At 39.0% G+C, this 15,299-nt stretch overlaps 1 protein-coding gene and 1 long non-coding RNA gene across 8 annotated transcripts in view; one reads left to right on the plus strand and one right to left on the minus strand.

Moving 5' to 3' along the window:
* LOC139970040 (uncharacterized) overlaps positions 1-15,299 on the plus strand; it is a 110,394-nt gene that overhangs the window by 36,899 nt on the left and 58,196 nt on the right. The window lies entirely within an intron of this gene.
* Positions 438-8,504, minus strand: LOC139970092 (uncharacterized). 2 transcript variants are annotated; one of them, XR_011793971.1, is made up of 3 exons: positions 8,200-8,504; positions 6,293-6,564; positions 438-3,538 (listed from the first exon to the last, which is right to left on the minus strand). It is a non-coding gene; the product is annotated as an uncharacterized lncRNA (long non-coding RNA). The 2 variants fall into 2 exon arrangements; XR_011793972.1 differs by lacking the exon at positions 8,200-8,504 and adding an exon at positions 7,889-8,188.

The following is a 15,299-nucleotide window of genomic DNA, read 5'->3' on the forward strand; positions in this document are numbered from 1 at the left end:
TTTGTAGCGCTTTTTAAACTTTCCATTTGATAGGTCACTGGAACTCAAGTTGTTGCTCTGTGTGAGAGCCTCTAGATGTAAACACATTCACTGCACTTATATACAGTAAATACCAAACTTTCTGAATTGTTCTGAAATGGATTTTACACGATTTTGGGAAATCTATGTTTAACAATGACAACTACTAAAAACTGCATATTATAGGCTCACAGAGTAAACAATATTCACTAGCAGCATTGTTCAGAAATATACTTTCACCTTTTGTTATGATTTCATGTATTGATTCTGACAAGAATATTCAAATGAAAAAAAAAAAAAAAAATCCAGTCCATTTAATAATATCATGTTGTTCACATGGATTTGAAATCACATTCTACTGACATCAGATGACCATTGCCTTGTTAACACAACTGCAGAGAATGAGTAATTTCTGTGAGGAAAAACCTGTACAGCTTATTAAAAAAAAAGAGAAAGACAAGTCACACACTTACCTGAAGAGAAAATTTCCACAGCAAGGAACCAAGTTCATTACAATCTTCTCCATGTTGGAGAAAGACTGTTGATTAAGTGCATGAAATGTGTACCTTCTTCTGCTTTAATCGATCCCAAATGTTGCCACCGCTTGCAATAGACCAATTAGCAAAGAGTATTGAGAGATGACAATTAATACTCACATCGGCAGCTGATGACCAAAATTATTGTCTTCTTGTGCTCAGCATATAGATATGGTTTGCAAGGTTCTCACATTCTGACTACACATGACCTTTGACCACCAAAAACAATAAGTCTCTTGATTCTTGAACTCAACGTGTCACAACAACGTTTTTAATATGAAATTGGTCCAAGCTTCCTTTCTTGAGATATCAAGTTTAAAAGCAAGGCATCACAAACACATCACTCCTCCACCTGCATGACTACAAATTATCATTGGAACCAAAAACTGATATTTCTATCAATACAGAAAATATCTGGAGAACATTTCAACAACTGAGGCAGCTTTTAATTTAATTTTTAGGGGGAGAAACGGATAGATCATTTGAAAGGAAACTGCACAACAAGAAAATGTAATATATTGACATGTATACCTTCAATGTGAAAAAAGGGCAACATACTGTGCAAAATCTACACAATGATACAATATTTCAGCCATTGACTGCAAAATGAAAAGCATGTGGCTAAGCTTGAAGCCTAACTAGACCGTATGTGCTACCTTCACACTCTCACGAATAAGTCATCTGATATTGCACACCACATTAAAATGTCCTATGCTATTCTTTGTGTAGGCCTGCTGACATTTGTACCATTTGATGAACCTACTGTACAATAGCCAGTTCTGGGTTTGGGGGGGGGGGGAAATGGGTGGTTTATTGCTTACTCTACACACTAGTAATATCTTGAAATATACTAACACTCGCATAACTAAGAGAAACCTATATTGTATCATATACATATCATATACAGTATAGTCTACTGATCTATTAGATATATGCCCCCAGTGTAGACCTTAGGTATTATGAAGTATTATTAAGCCACTAACAGAAACAGTAAAGAGTATGTGGCAAAGCTTCACACCAAGCAATATGGTGTGTGCTGCCTTCACACTCTCACTTATTCCAGTTGCATGACAATACCTTAGGCCAATTGCCTATCATATACAGTATATTCTACTGATCTATTAGATATATGCCCCCAGTGTAGACCTTAGGTATTACAAAGTATTATTAAGCCACTAACAGAAACAGTAAAGAGTATGTGGCAAAGCTTCACACCAAGCAATATGGTGTGTGCTGCCTTCACACTCTCACTTATTCCAGTTGCATGACAATACCTTAGGCCAATTGCCTATCATATACAGTATAGTCTACTGATCTATTATATATATGCCCCCAGTGTAGACCTTAGGTATTATGAAGTATTATTAAGCCACTAACAGAAACAGTAAAGAGTATGTGGCAAAGCTTCACACCAAGCAATATGGTGTGTGCTGCCTTCACACTCTCACTTATTCCAGTTGCATGACAATACCTTAGGCCAATTGCCTATCATATACAGTATAGTCTACTGATCTATTAGATATATGCCCCCAGTGTAGACCTTAGGTATTACAAAGTATTATTAAGCCACTAACAGAAACAGTAAAGAGTATGTGGCAAAGCTTCACACCAAGCAATATGGTGTGTGCTGCCTTCACACTCTCACTTATTCCAGTTGCATGACAATACCTTAGGCCAATTGCCTATCATATACAGTATAGTCTACTGATCTATTAGATATATGCCCCCAGTGTAGACCTTAGGTATTACAAAGTATTATTAAGCCACTAACAGAAACAGTAAAGAGTATGTGGCAAAGCTTCACACCAAGCAATATGGTGTGTGCTGCCTTCACACTCTCACTTATTCCAGTTGCATGACAATACCTTAGGCCAATTGCCTATCATATACAGTATAGTCTAATGATCTATTAGATATATTCCCCCAGTGTAAACCTTAAGTATTACAAAGTTTTATTAAGCCACTAACAGAAACAGTAAAGACTATGTGGCAAAGCTTCACACCAAGCAATATGGTGTGTGCTACATGTACCTTCACACTCTCACTTATTCCAGTTGCCTGACAATACCTTAGGCAAACCATATTAACTTAACTACTATACATACATAGACCTATCTTGGGATAAACCTACAGACATTAGTATCATTCAATGAGATTTACTGTAGACTAGTATTGATAACATACTTGTACTGTAGCTATGGGTTTATGGGTTTGTGGGTTTGGGGCAAATTGACTTGACTTGGAGAATTGCCATACCTTCAGTGTGAAAAAGGGCAACCACACCTACTTCACAATGATACAGTATTCAGCGATTGACTGCAAAAACGAAAAGCATGTGACCATGTGGTTTGTGCTGCCTCAAAGCTCTCACACATAACAGTCTCCTTATGCAAACGACATTTGAATTTTATATTAGACTATTTGTTGGATAGTCCTGCCAATAGTTGTATAATCCAATAACACTAAAGCAGCCTATTCTTAGGGTATTTAAACTTAAGAGGAAAGGAAGGTGTTGGTGGTTGACTGCAGGCAAATAAAATGAAAGCCATGATCCTCACACTGCACGAGATGGTAGGTACTATCTTCATTGTCTCAATAAAATGGGTCACATAAAAATGAAAATATTAGTTTCCTCGACTCCATAAACCCATCCAAAAGTTTATCCTCAATGTTGTTTTGTTTTTATATTACATCTGCACCTTGTATTTGAAGGAGTGCCATCACCTGTACTTTTGTCAGGCAGTTTATGCGCTGGTAGTTGAAGCCTTCCAACCACTTTGTTAGCCTTTCAAGCTCTGGCTACTACCGGGAAATGGAGAACGACAGGACATTCTTCCACATAGTTTTCTGCCATCCATGACAGAACTTTTCTGTCACAACTCACTTCTTCAGAAGCGGAGCGTCTACTTTGTTTCTTGATTTGCTTAGCTTTGCTCCTTTTTTACTTTCTCCTTCTCTATTCTTCTCAAGGCCAACAGTTAGTTCTACAAGAAAAACAAGCAATAAATGAACAGTGTGTAAAGATCATAATCTGTGACTTGGCTTTTAGTTTCAAATTTTTCTTTTGTATGGGCCCAATTCAATTAGGTTGGTAGGGGTGGGGTTGTAATGATTTGCCTGAAGATTTTTGTGGTACTCAACTGTGCCAACTGTGTAGTTCTCAACTGTGCCATGTGAAAAGTAAAAGTCAATATGGTGTGAACTTGAAACATGACCACTGGGATACTAGCATTTGAGGAGCTTTGGAAAAGGTCTGTTATTTTGACAAATCACCAATGTGCTGTCAAGCACAAACTTTGTGGTTGCTTACTTAGTGCAGTAAGCCACATTACACAATGGTGTGGACAGGGTGGGAATGTGTGTCAGTAGAAGGGGTGTGAAAGGCCAGTCATGCTGAGTGCAAGTGAATACTGATTGCTTTCATTTAGCAAATCATAGAGGTCTGGTAACAATATCATAATTTCTTCAATGTGCAAAGCACAATAAGCCTATAATTAGCCACTGAATATGATAGTAAAAAAAGTGTGTGGTAAAACTTTCTTTACACTACATAAGGTGGTACATGCTGTCTTAGCACTCTCACTTACACAACGACGTACTGTACCGTAATCTCCTAATAAGCCTAAACATTAAATGGATAATGCTCCCTGGGTTAGGCCTGCTGAAATACATAATTAACGGTAATCTTAGTCTAGATGATGTACTTGTATATTAAAATGTAACTGAAACATGAGGGAAAGGAGTAAAACGTAGAGGGAGGGGGTGGGGGAAGTGTCTATACTAGGAACATGGTGCTTTCACAAAATATTACCTCATAATTCAATAAAAGACTTCAATTTCTTACATGAAAACCTTGAACTCTGAAATCAACAGTACATGGCTACCTGTACAATATTGTTGCTGGAAATGGGAATTGGCATAATGACATACCTTCAATGTGAAAAAGGCTTACTTTACACTAACCACAATTATAATTTTCAGCTATTGACTGCAAGAAAGCATGTGGCAAAGCTTCACACCAAATTATATGACACTCTCACAAATAACAGTCACTTAATATTGCAAATTACATTTAAATGTCCTAGACTACACTTTAATTAGGCCTGTTGATATTGTACATTTCAATGAACCTACTGTATTACAGCATACAACTGTAATGGGTTGAGGGGTAATTACTTCACTGTACATAATAGTGATTTTGTCAAATATACCTGTAGTAACATTCTCACTACTAAGTGAAACCTATAAAGTACATTTATATATCAATATTGAGTAATGAATGTGTTTCTCTAAGTCTACTGATCAATTGGCTATAGGCCACTAGTGAAGTCTTAAGTAAGTATTATAAAATAAGATTCAGCCACTAACAGCATTAGTAAAGAGTATGTGGCAAAGCTTCACACCACACAATATGGTGTGTGCTGCCTTTACACCCTCACTATTACCAGTTAAATGACATTTCCTTAGTCCAACTACATTATATGAACTACTGTACATAGGCCTTTCTTTGGATAAACCTACTGATATTTGTACCATTCAATGAACATACTGAACAATATCCTATAACTGAACTGGGTTAAGGGCGGGGGGGGGGGGGGAGGTTGTGATGGGTGGTTGATTACTTAACTGTACATATTAGTTATTTCTGGAAATATTGTAACACTCTTACTACTAAGTGAAACCTATAAAGTACATTTATCAATATTGAGTAATGAATGTGTTCCTCTAAGTCTTCTGATCAATTGGCTATAGGCCACTAGTGAAGTCTTAAGTAAGTATTATAAAATAAGATTCAGCCACTAACAGCATTAGTAAAGAGTATGTGGCAAAGCTTCACACCACACAATATGGTGTGTGCTGCCTTCACACCCTCACTATTACCAGTTAAATGACATTTCCTTAGGCCAACTACACTATATGAACTACTGTACATAGGCCTTTCATTGGATAAACCTACTGATATTTGTACCATTCAATGAACATACTGAACAATGTCCTATAACTGAACTACGTTAAGGGCGGGGGGGGGAGGGGGGTGGGAGGTAGTGATGGGTGGTTGATTACTTAACTGTACATATTAGGGATATTTCTGGAAATATTGTAACACTCTTACTACTAAGTGAAACCTATAAAGTACATTTATATATCAATATTGAGTAATGAATGTGTTCCTCATATAGTCTACTGATCAATTGGCTATAGGCCACTAGTGAAGTCTTAAGTAAGTATTATAAAATAAGATTCAGCCACTAACAGCAATATTAAACAGAATGTGGCAAAGCTTCACACCACACAATATGGTGTGTGCTGTCTTCAAACCTTCACTTATTCCAGTCACCTTAGGCAAACCATGTTAGGTTTTTAAAAGATACTTTTTTGGGATAGGCCTGCTGACACTTGCATTATACAATGACCCTACATTAACCTATTCTTAGGGTTATAACTTAAGAGGGAAGGGGGATTTTGGTGGTGGACTGCTGACATATATGTGACCAAATGAAATGAAAGCCAATTATCCTGACACCACACAAGATGGTATGTGCTGTCTTAATAAAATGGGTCATATGCAAATGAACATAATCATAAGGAATCAAGAATTTAAAATTAGTGGTTTTCATAAAATGCCACCAATTGGTGAGCTTTCCTCCACTTCATAAACCCATCCATAAGTTTATCCTCCTTAATATTTTGTTTTTTAATATTACAAATACACTTTGTGTTGGAAGATGTGTCATCACCTGTACTTTCACTAGGCACTGTTTCTGTGCTGGCAGTTGTATCCTGCCCATCACTTTGTTGGCTTTCCGAGCACTGGCTACTACTGGGAAATGAAGGAAATGGAGAAGAAGGACATTGATCATCCAAGTTGGTCTTTGCCATCCATGACAGAACCTTTCTGTCGCAGCCTACTTCTTCAGAAGCAAAGGGTCTACTTTTAATTTTCTTCAATCGCCTTGTTTTGCTCCTTCTTTTCACTTTCTCCTTCCCTCTTTTTCGGGCCATTGCAGTTCTACAAGAAAAACAAGCAATCAATGAACAGAGGGCTTAGATAATAGTTTGTGACTTAACATTTGCATTCGAAGTTGTCTGTTATTATATGAGCCAATTCATTTTGGTTGGTAGAGGTGGGGGGGGGGGTAAATGATTTTCCTATTGTGGTCACCTGGGCCATGTGCATGCATCAAAACTGTATTGGCCCCAAACATGCCACATATTCAAATATGGTCAACTTTGGCCAATTTACCTCACTGAGGCATTTAGTCACCATGAGTGTTCATTGAGAATGTCTGAGAAGAATTTGTTAAGTATTGTAAAGACCTCGAGATAAGTTTAAGTGACTGATACAGCAATTTATTGAGTTATAGAAAAAAATCACTGTAATTTATTTGTTATTCCTTTTTTGTGGGGTTATTACTACCCAATGTGCTTGGGAGACAATGCTACAATTAATGGAAATAAGTGTATTTATTAATGTATAAGATGTGCAGGGCGAGTGATTAGTGAGGTACAGGAGGGACTGTGTGTACCTTGTGTGTACGTAACGAGCTGCTTCCCTTTGGACTGACAGTAGTCCCCATCCATGTCCAGATTATGTGGCAAGTAATTCAATGCAGTAGTAGGCCCAGTCAGCCTTCTATGACCTAAACCTGCTATCATTTTATCTTTCATTCTCTGGCTATTAAAACTCATAATATTAAATTGCTTTTTCTGTACAGCCTGCTGCAATTGTGGTGTTGTGTTTTCTTCCATGTTATGTTTTATCAAGTTTTTTTTTAAAGTAGTGTTTGAAAAATTCTACTAATTTTTTGTTGTTTGTGTAGGCCTACTTATTTGTAACTGCCCTGTGTAATTTACTTAAGAATCATGATACATTGTCTTTGTTGCAGGTGGACAATTTCTATATTCTTGTGAACGAAGTCAATTTATCTCCTATGCCTAGCCTTGGCTGATTACATGCCACAATTTGGTACAAGGATGGTGTTTTGATTTTCTTGTTTCAAACACCACTGCAAAGGCACCCAATTTCAAGCGAATAGCGGCTTTGCTTAGGCTCTGTCTTGTTTATAGCCTAGGTAGACTAGGTCTTGTTCTAGCCTAGTACTACTATTACTAGTTAGACTTAAGTACACTAGGCTAGGCCTGGTACTAGTAGTATAGCAGTAATTAGTAATTAGTACTAGTACTACTACTATTACTAGGCCTAATACTAGTTAGACTTAAGTACACTAGGCTAGTACTAGTAGTAGTATTAGTAAGTAGCCTAGTACTACTATTTCTAAGCCAACTATACATTTAAATTAAAGAACAAGTTAAGCATATACTTTAGTACTTACTTCAAAAGGTTCATCGAAAGTACATCAAAGGCTTCCAGAAGATAACTTAGATGTGTAGGTTATCATCTTAGACTCGTACGTATTGTCAAAACCCTTACATAACCGACAACGTACATGTAATAGGCCCACCTTTATACTATAGAAACTCTCAAACTAGTCTAGCGTGAGGCTAAGATTACCTAGCATTGTACTAGCTTAGGCCTAACACTAGTTATATTACGGCTATGCTTAGCCTAAGTTCGGCAAACCTGAAACGAAACAAACATTGGAGGGATGTGAAACAGGCCTATGTTTCATAGCCTAGTACTCACCTCTTCAACCAAATCAGTCTCTTCTGTAGCCTTATTCTACTTGAACAATAAGCCGAGACAAAAAAAAATAAGGGAATTTATGGCCAATTTGAACTCGCTACAGAACGAAGTCTTCAGACCTGTACATTTTTTTTACAGCGCTGTAGTGTGTAGATTCACGATCACTTTCACCGGGTTTTCGCAAGTAGCGCCTGAACTGAAATGCGCGGGCTTTTCTCCTGGGGAGGATGTACGCTCAGGGATCGGCACGATTTGAAAGTTCAGATCGGAATTAAACTTCTCAAACTTGTCTATTTCGATGAATATTGAAACAAATTGGAAAATTCAACCACTAAATTGGGTATAAATAATCCAGCTAAGACTTTTATTACAGTAAAACAATCATCAAACGTAAAAATTACATCTTATTTGGCTGCATGGCTAAGGGAAATCAGGCTACTTGAAAGGAAAATAATTACGTAATATACAAGCTTATATTTCAAACTAATAACCTTGAATGGTACAGAAACTGCCAGTGTCCAAAAGTGAACGTCCGTGCTACTAAAGGGCGGATTCTCACATGGATGCTTTGTACCCCACCCCAACCCCCACACCCTCGCGTTACTCGTCAACGATACGGTCAGTTTCAGTCAGAAACCCAATCTTTCGCGACTGCACTTTTGTCCAGAACTTTTTTTCGATACATTTGTACCCACTGGCACTCATTTCACAAATTGATTAGCCCCCCCCCCCACCCCAACCAAATATTTTTGTGAAATTTCGGGCAAAATGCTGTTAATTTTTCGTGCACCTATACTGAAAGAAAGATAATTTGCAATGTGTTATTCAGTAGTTGAACTTATATTATAACTACCATTAATATTGTAACGACTTTCAAATAATTCTAACCAATATGGAAGGGTAATAAGACGGAAATGATTGTATGCTATTAACATGCGATTTTTTAACACCGATGCATGTCTATATGATATGCATTAGCGTATGGAACGCGCGCGAAAAATTGTGGTTATATTTTTCCGGCAAGTCGTTAACCCCCCCCCCCCCCCAATTAAATTGGCTCCTACGCCTATGACGGTAGTTCTATTAGGCATTTCTTAATTGGAGTATTCAAAATCATAGGAAGTTTTGTACGGTGGAGTATAAGAATCGCGTGATACAATTTCTCAAAGTGGCAAGGAAAACGTGGTAAATATGACAGATTAAAGGTAAATTTTGATCGACATTTTTTAATTTTTAGGTCATTCACAATCACAGGAATACATGAATAGGCCTAGATAAACTAGAGTGTGACAGTCGGAAATTCCGACTGTCGCACTCCTAATTTCAAACTATCGTCAGTTTGACCAAGTTTGGGGTGAGACACTTACACACCCCTCTCTAGCGACGTCCCTGCGTGTACCCAGTGTTCTCACTGTAGATTAAACTCCGGAATCACTCAACAACAAGGTAACATGGGATGCGCTGCCACGGAATATGCTCCCGATTTCATTTCCCTAATATTAGGGAACGGGCACCGTCTTTGAAACACCATCTACAACTAAACAACCACTATGTACAAGCTTTGGCTCTAGCATTGAAGTGCCGTCTCTTATGATAATGACGGAGCGCACTATTTTCAACTGGAATCGCCCGAAGATGCGACGTCTGTAACTCCGAGGAACCAACGAACTTAACGCCTCAGGCTTCAACTGGGCTAGACGTTCGCGGTGAATATAGCAAACCATCACATGGTTCAGCCTCTGTTGAGTCATGGTGCTCCGTAGCCTTGTTTTCAAACGCCTCAAAGCACTAAAAGATCCCTCGGCTTCCGTCGAACTGGCGGAGGAGACGAGGAGCAACCACAAGAGAGCTTCGACTTCACCAAACATAGCCCGTACCGCTGGATTCATCAACTTGAATATTTGTCTATACCCTTCAACCGACAACAACTGGAACTGGCCTCGAAAGAAAGGCAGATTGTCGGAGAGCGCAGGGTACCAACTCACGAGATCTGGGTGGAACTCTCCATTCAGCAACATTGAGTGATATTCGATGATATGAACCCTGAGATGTGTAAATCCTAACCAAGTAGAGACGCGACATTACTTTTTCCAAATGTGTGGGGGGACATTTGATATTGTTTTCCCCACTCATCGAAATGTGGGGGGGCGTGTCCCCCCGTCCCCCCTGGATTGACGCCCATGCAAGTAAACATTACACGACGATTGCATATCTGTTTGCATTGACTCAAGTGTCTTCTAACACTGCAGGTACATAGTGACTCAGAACAGAGCGAACTGAACGAATGCTACACATTTCAGGTACGATACTTCCTCAGCGCTAAACTTGGCCGCAAATTTTACCAAGTCATTCACTTTCTTTGTAATGAGCGGATAAAATGGGAGACGGGAAAAATGGAGATGGGAGACGCATGGGCGGGGGGGGGGGGGATGGGTGTGAAAAGGTGAAAGATGGTTTCATCAATCTGGGCATTTCTTCGTATGCAAGCTTGATTTTCAGCACGAGACTATGTTCTCGCTGTTCGCGAGTCAGGAGATGAATTAAAATAAATCAAGGCAGATAAAGGCGCTCATTTATACATTGCGTCAGTGGCGTAGGAAGGTACTTTTGAGTGGGGGGGGGGCTGAAGACTGATGGCCGGCCTGGGGGAGGGGTCTAAGGTGGGGGTGTCCCCTCCCCTTTGGAATTTTTTGCATTTCCAGGTAGCCTCAGATGCAATTTGGTGCATTATAGCACACTTCAACACCGAATCCATTTTCTAAACTTAATTTTGTATTTTCACCGGGCCTTAGTTGCAATTTGGTGCTCCAAATGAGATTTTTTTTCTCATTTGGAAATGAAAAAGGGGTTTTCTGACTTGCGAAGCGGGGGGGGGGGCGGAATTATACTTCCGCCCCCCACATTTTCACTGGGGGGCTGGCGCCCCCGATTCCTACGCCCTTGCATTGCGTACCTCTGTTTCATGTTGAGATCAAGTCATGACATATTACATATCATAACAAACACCTCAATCGTGTCTCCGCTCTTAATTACATTAATGTAATGCTTTATTCTCTCATTTACAAATCCTCCAACTTCTTGTCTAATTTCAACATTCATTGTGGGCAAATTAATTCAAATCCTCCTTATTAAACGATAGAGGATGGTATCACCGGATTGTGGATAATACTGCTTAAAATTTCTTTGTTTGTTTTGAGATGTGACAGCCTCGAGTTTTGCGAACATATTGTTTCACTAATCAGGTATTACTACAAATTAAAATCAGACAATGATTAGTTTACCAGTATATAGGCGTAGGAGATAACGCTACAAACACAACCAGCAGCTTTAAAAAAAATGCTCTGATCAGGAGCGTCAATCCGAATTGAGAGTTGGGTGGGGGTGAGGGGGCATAAATAAGAGAGCATGATAAAAACTCACAGAGTCGAGTCGGTGAGCGACTTATTGCAAAGCATTTTGGGTAGGGTCCAGGGACGAGTCCCCGCCATTGATCCAGGGGTTGGACTCTACAAGTCTTTAGGTTTACTTCTGTTTGGTGCCTGATTTGATATGTCATTCATGAATATATTTAATAAAAGTCACATTTGACAAGATTATAATTGAATTAAGAATGACTTATCTATTTCACATCCTGGTGTAACTTAGTGCCTTAATCATGATTATTCAAAATGAAACTTAAACCCAAATGGAAACATGAAAACTTTGCACACAAGAATATCTTGTTATCCAGATATCCACAACATGCACACATATGGTATTATAAGTACATTCAAAAACACTCTTTGGTATAAAGGCGCATTCGCTTCATTGGAAACAACAAATCAATACAATAAAGATATTCCTCAGGGCAATAGCCTGGGTAGAATTCCCAGCGGCAGTTAAGGAACATCGGGAAAACAATTATTGTCCAAATGTTACATATGGTGCTTTGATGTGCGGATATACCAGGCGCTTTTACAAGAAATTTTAGTGGGTTGGTCATTTCCAAACAGAGACCGTTATGACACTATCTGAGCGGAGCGCCATCATCGGTTGGCACAAAGCGTACCAATACAAGATCATGCATATGGTGGTAGCCGTAGCCAAAACATGGTGAGGGGAAGCCATATGGGGAATAAGGTGTATGTTAGGAAGATAGAACAAACACCATCTTTAACCATCGCCCCCTCCATCTCCCAAACACCCTCCATCTCTCTCTATCCCTCACTTCCTCCATCCCCAACCACTTCCATCTCCCTCAAACACCTCCATCCTCACCCCACCTCCTCCATCCCCAACCCCCTCCATCTCCCCACCCCCCTCCATCTCCCTCAAACACCTCCATCTTCACCCCTCTCCATCTCCCAAAACCCCATCATCTTCTCAAGCCCATCCATCCCCCACCCTCTCCATCTCCTTCAAACCCCTCCATATCCCCAACCCCCTCTATCGCCCAAACCCCCTCTATCTTCCCAACCCCCTCTATCCCCCACCTACTCCATCCCCATACCCCATCCATCCCCACCATCTCCATCAAACCCCTCCATCCCACACCCTCTCCACCCAACCCCTTCATCTACCCAACCACCTCCATCTCTCTCAAACTCCTCCATCTCCCCCACCCTCTCCACCCAACCCCCTCCATCTCCTAAACCCCTCCATCTCCCCAACCACCTCCATCTCCCTCAAACTCCTCCATCTCCCCCACCCTCTCCACCCAACCCCTCCATCTCCCCACCCCCCATCCCTCATCTCCCCGACCACCTCCATCTCCCTCAAACTCCTCCATCTCCCCCACCCTCTCCACTCCTCTAACAATTTATTATATTATACATAAAGTATAATTATACAAGTATAAATGAACAACGGAAAACTGGCTGGGAAGTGGGAATGATAAACAGAGGAAAAGAGGATTTAAGTTTAAACAGTAAACACAATAATCAGCATCTCATGAATAATCATCAACCATATACATAAATATGAGAGGCTATTAATACATCATTAGCCTTAACTAACAGTCATTAGAATTTATTGCATTTCAATTAATTAGGTGCTACATTACCTTTCAAGTTAATGTTCTGTATATAAAGGCGAACATAACGTATGAATGGTTGGGCCTACATCATGGACAGGAGCGAAGTATATAGTCTGTGGCCCTATACACCATTCATAGTTTATTAATATATTTATCACTCAGCCGCTTGAGGAAGCATTGTTTATAACACAACAATTCTTCTTATTTATTACGAGGACCAACTGTGTACTACAGCAGTATTGATAGAGTAATAAATATAACCATATATAGTAATGCAGAAACATGAAGGTGAAATGTGACCAGAAAAGAACATAGCAAAGTATAAGGAGAAACTAAGAATATGTTAATAATATGGATGTAGTGATATCGGAAATCAACAGCTAAGATTCAAACATACCAGGCTTCTCTTACAGACCAACTATGGAGACAATTTTTTTTTTTTTTTTTTGGGGGGGGGGATTTTCCATTAATTTGGGAGTTAACATACCCATAATCAACATGTGTAAACAATAATCTTCGAAAATCTACTATAACCCATCAAACAAGAGCATCAATGACGCAGTATCTCAATACTGGAAGTTTTAATTTTGATTCCTAATTTCAAATCTTTGCTCTGTCTCTACAATCAATATCAATCATTGTACAACTAATATATAACTTGCATTTTTGCCATGAATAGTCTCTGCAGGTTACACTTTATCCTGCTAGTCTTGCATTTAGCGCTCATTGCCTGTTAGTCGAAAGAACGACGTTGCAAGGTTTAGTAATGTCATAGAATATTTAAGAACTTGCTTTTTATGTGGTATCCTTCATCTTGGGTCAGTCTCTGTTGGACTTTTTGGTCATATAGTTTGACGTCAATGACAACGGCCAAATTAGAAGAGGCGAACAACTCGACCATATTCTTGATGCCTGCCTTGAGAGCTAGGCCTAATGACCTACTGTATGTTACTGTAGTGGTGACTACCATCAAAACTATGTCCACTTCCAGATATCAAAACAACCCACGTTTTTCCATCTCAATTTTTCTGACATGAAGATTTCATGGATTTATGACTTGGAAAAAATAATGTAAAAGAAGATTACAAGTTTTTATATGCAAGTGATGGGTGGTCTCCCCCTCCTCTAATAGTCACCTCAGTTCCTCTCTATTTTGTATTTTATTTTATTATTTGTACATTTGATGTCAAACATCACAGGTTCAAAAGAAAGCTTAACATACTTCTTATAACCTTATACATCTCATATCCTTATAAATAAAACATAACATTATACAATTTTTATAATCTTATAAAAGTTGTGATGCTACGGCCGGCTCCTCTTTTATACGTACCCATCAAACAAACTTACCCTGGTCCTTCCTAGGAAAAGCTGTCTGAACCACCAGTACAATGCTAATGTGGCTATCACTGAAAGCCTAATAGGCCTAGGCCTATATATTTTTAAATGCACTAGGCCTAAGTAGCCTTAAGAAGTAGAAGAATGTGTAAACGTAATTATACAAAAACACATGAAGGGCAATCAAACAAACTTATCATGGCCCTTGCTCTGAAAGCTACCTGAACACCAGTACTATCCTTAAATGGATGTTACAAATACGAAGGCCTAATATAAATTGAATGCACTACGTAGAATTCAGCAGTACAGAATGTGTATATGTAATTAGCATGTAATACACGCGTACCTAACTACAGTACAGAAAATTGGTCGCGAGGGTAGCCATTTTCGTATATCTTACATGTAGCTGTCATGAGTCATAGCCAATCTGCTACAAAACAGACTTGGGGCCGGGGCTTAATCATTAAAAACGGACCTTTTTACTAAAAGTAGGGGCGGCAGCTCAGTGTTGTTTTAAGAAAGAAAAATCATTTAAACATCAAATAAAGCAAATAAAAGCCATAAAATGTCATATACAGGTAGTAAAGTTCTTATTAATACCTACCTGTAAACAACAAATGAAAGTTTAAAATGTTAATAAAATATATAATACATAGGACCCTTTCTTAGACGATACCACTGTTAAAAGACAATTCTATTCTATTCTCTTTCATAAAACATAAGTTTTGGAGCGAGTGCAAAAAAAGGT

This window comes from Apostichopus japonicus, chromosome 7, assembly GCF_037975245.1.
Source record: "Apostichopus japonicus isolate 1M-3 chromosome 7, ASM3797524v1, whole genome shotgun sequence".
Classification (NCBI taxonomy): Eukaryota; Metazoa; Echinodermata; class Holothuroidea; order Aspidochirotida; family Stichopodidae; genus Apostichopus; species Apostichopus japonicus.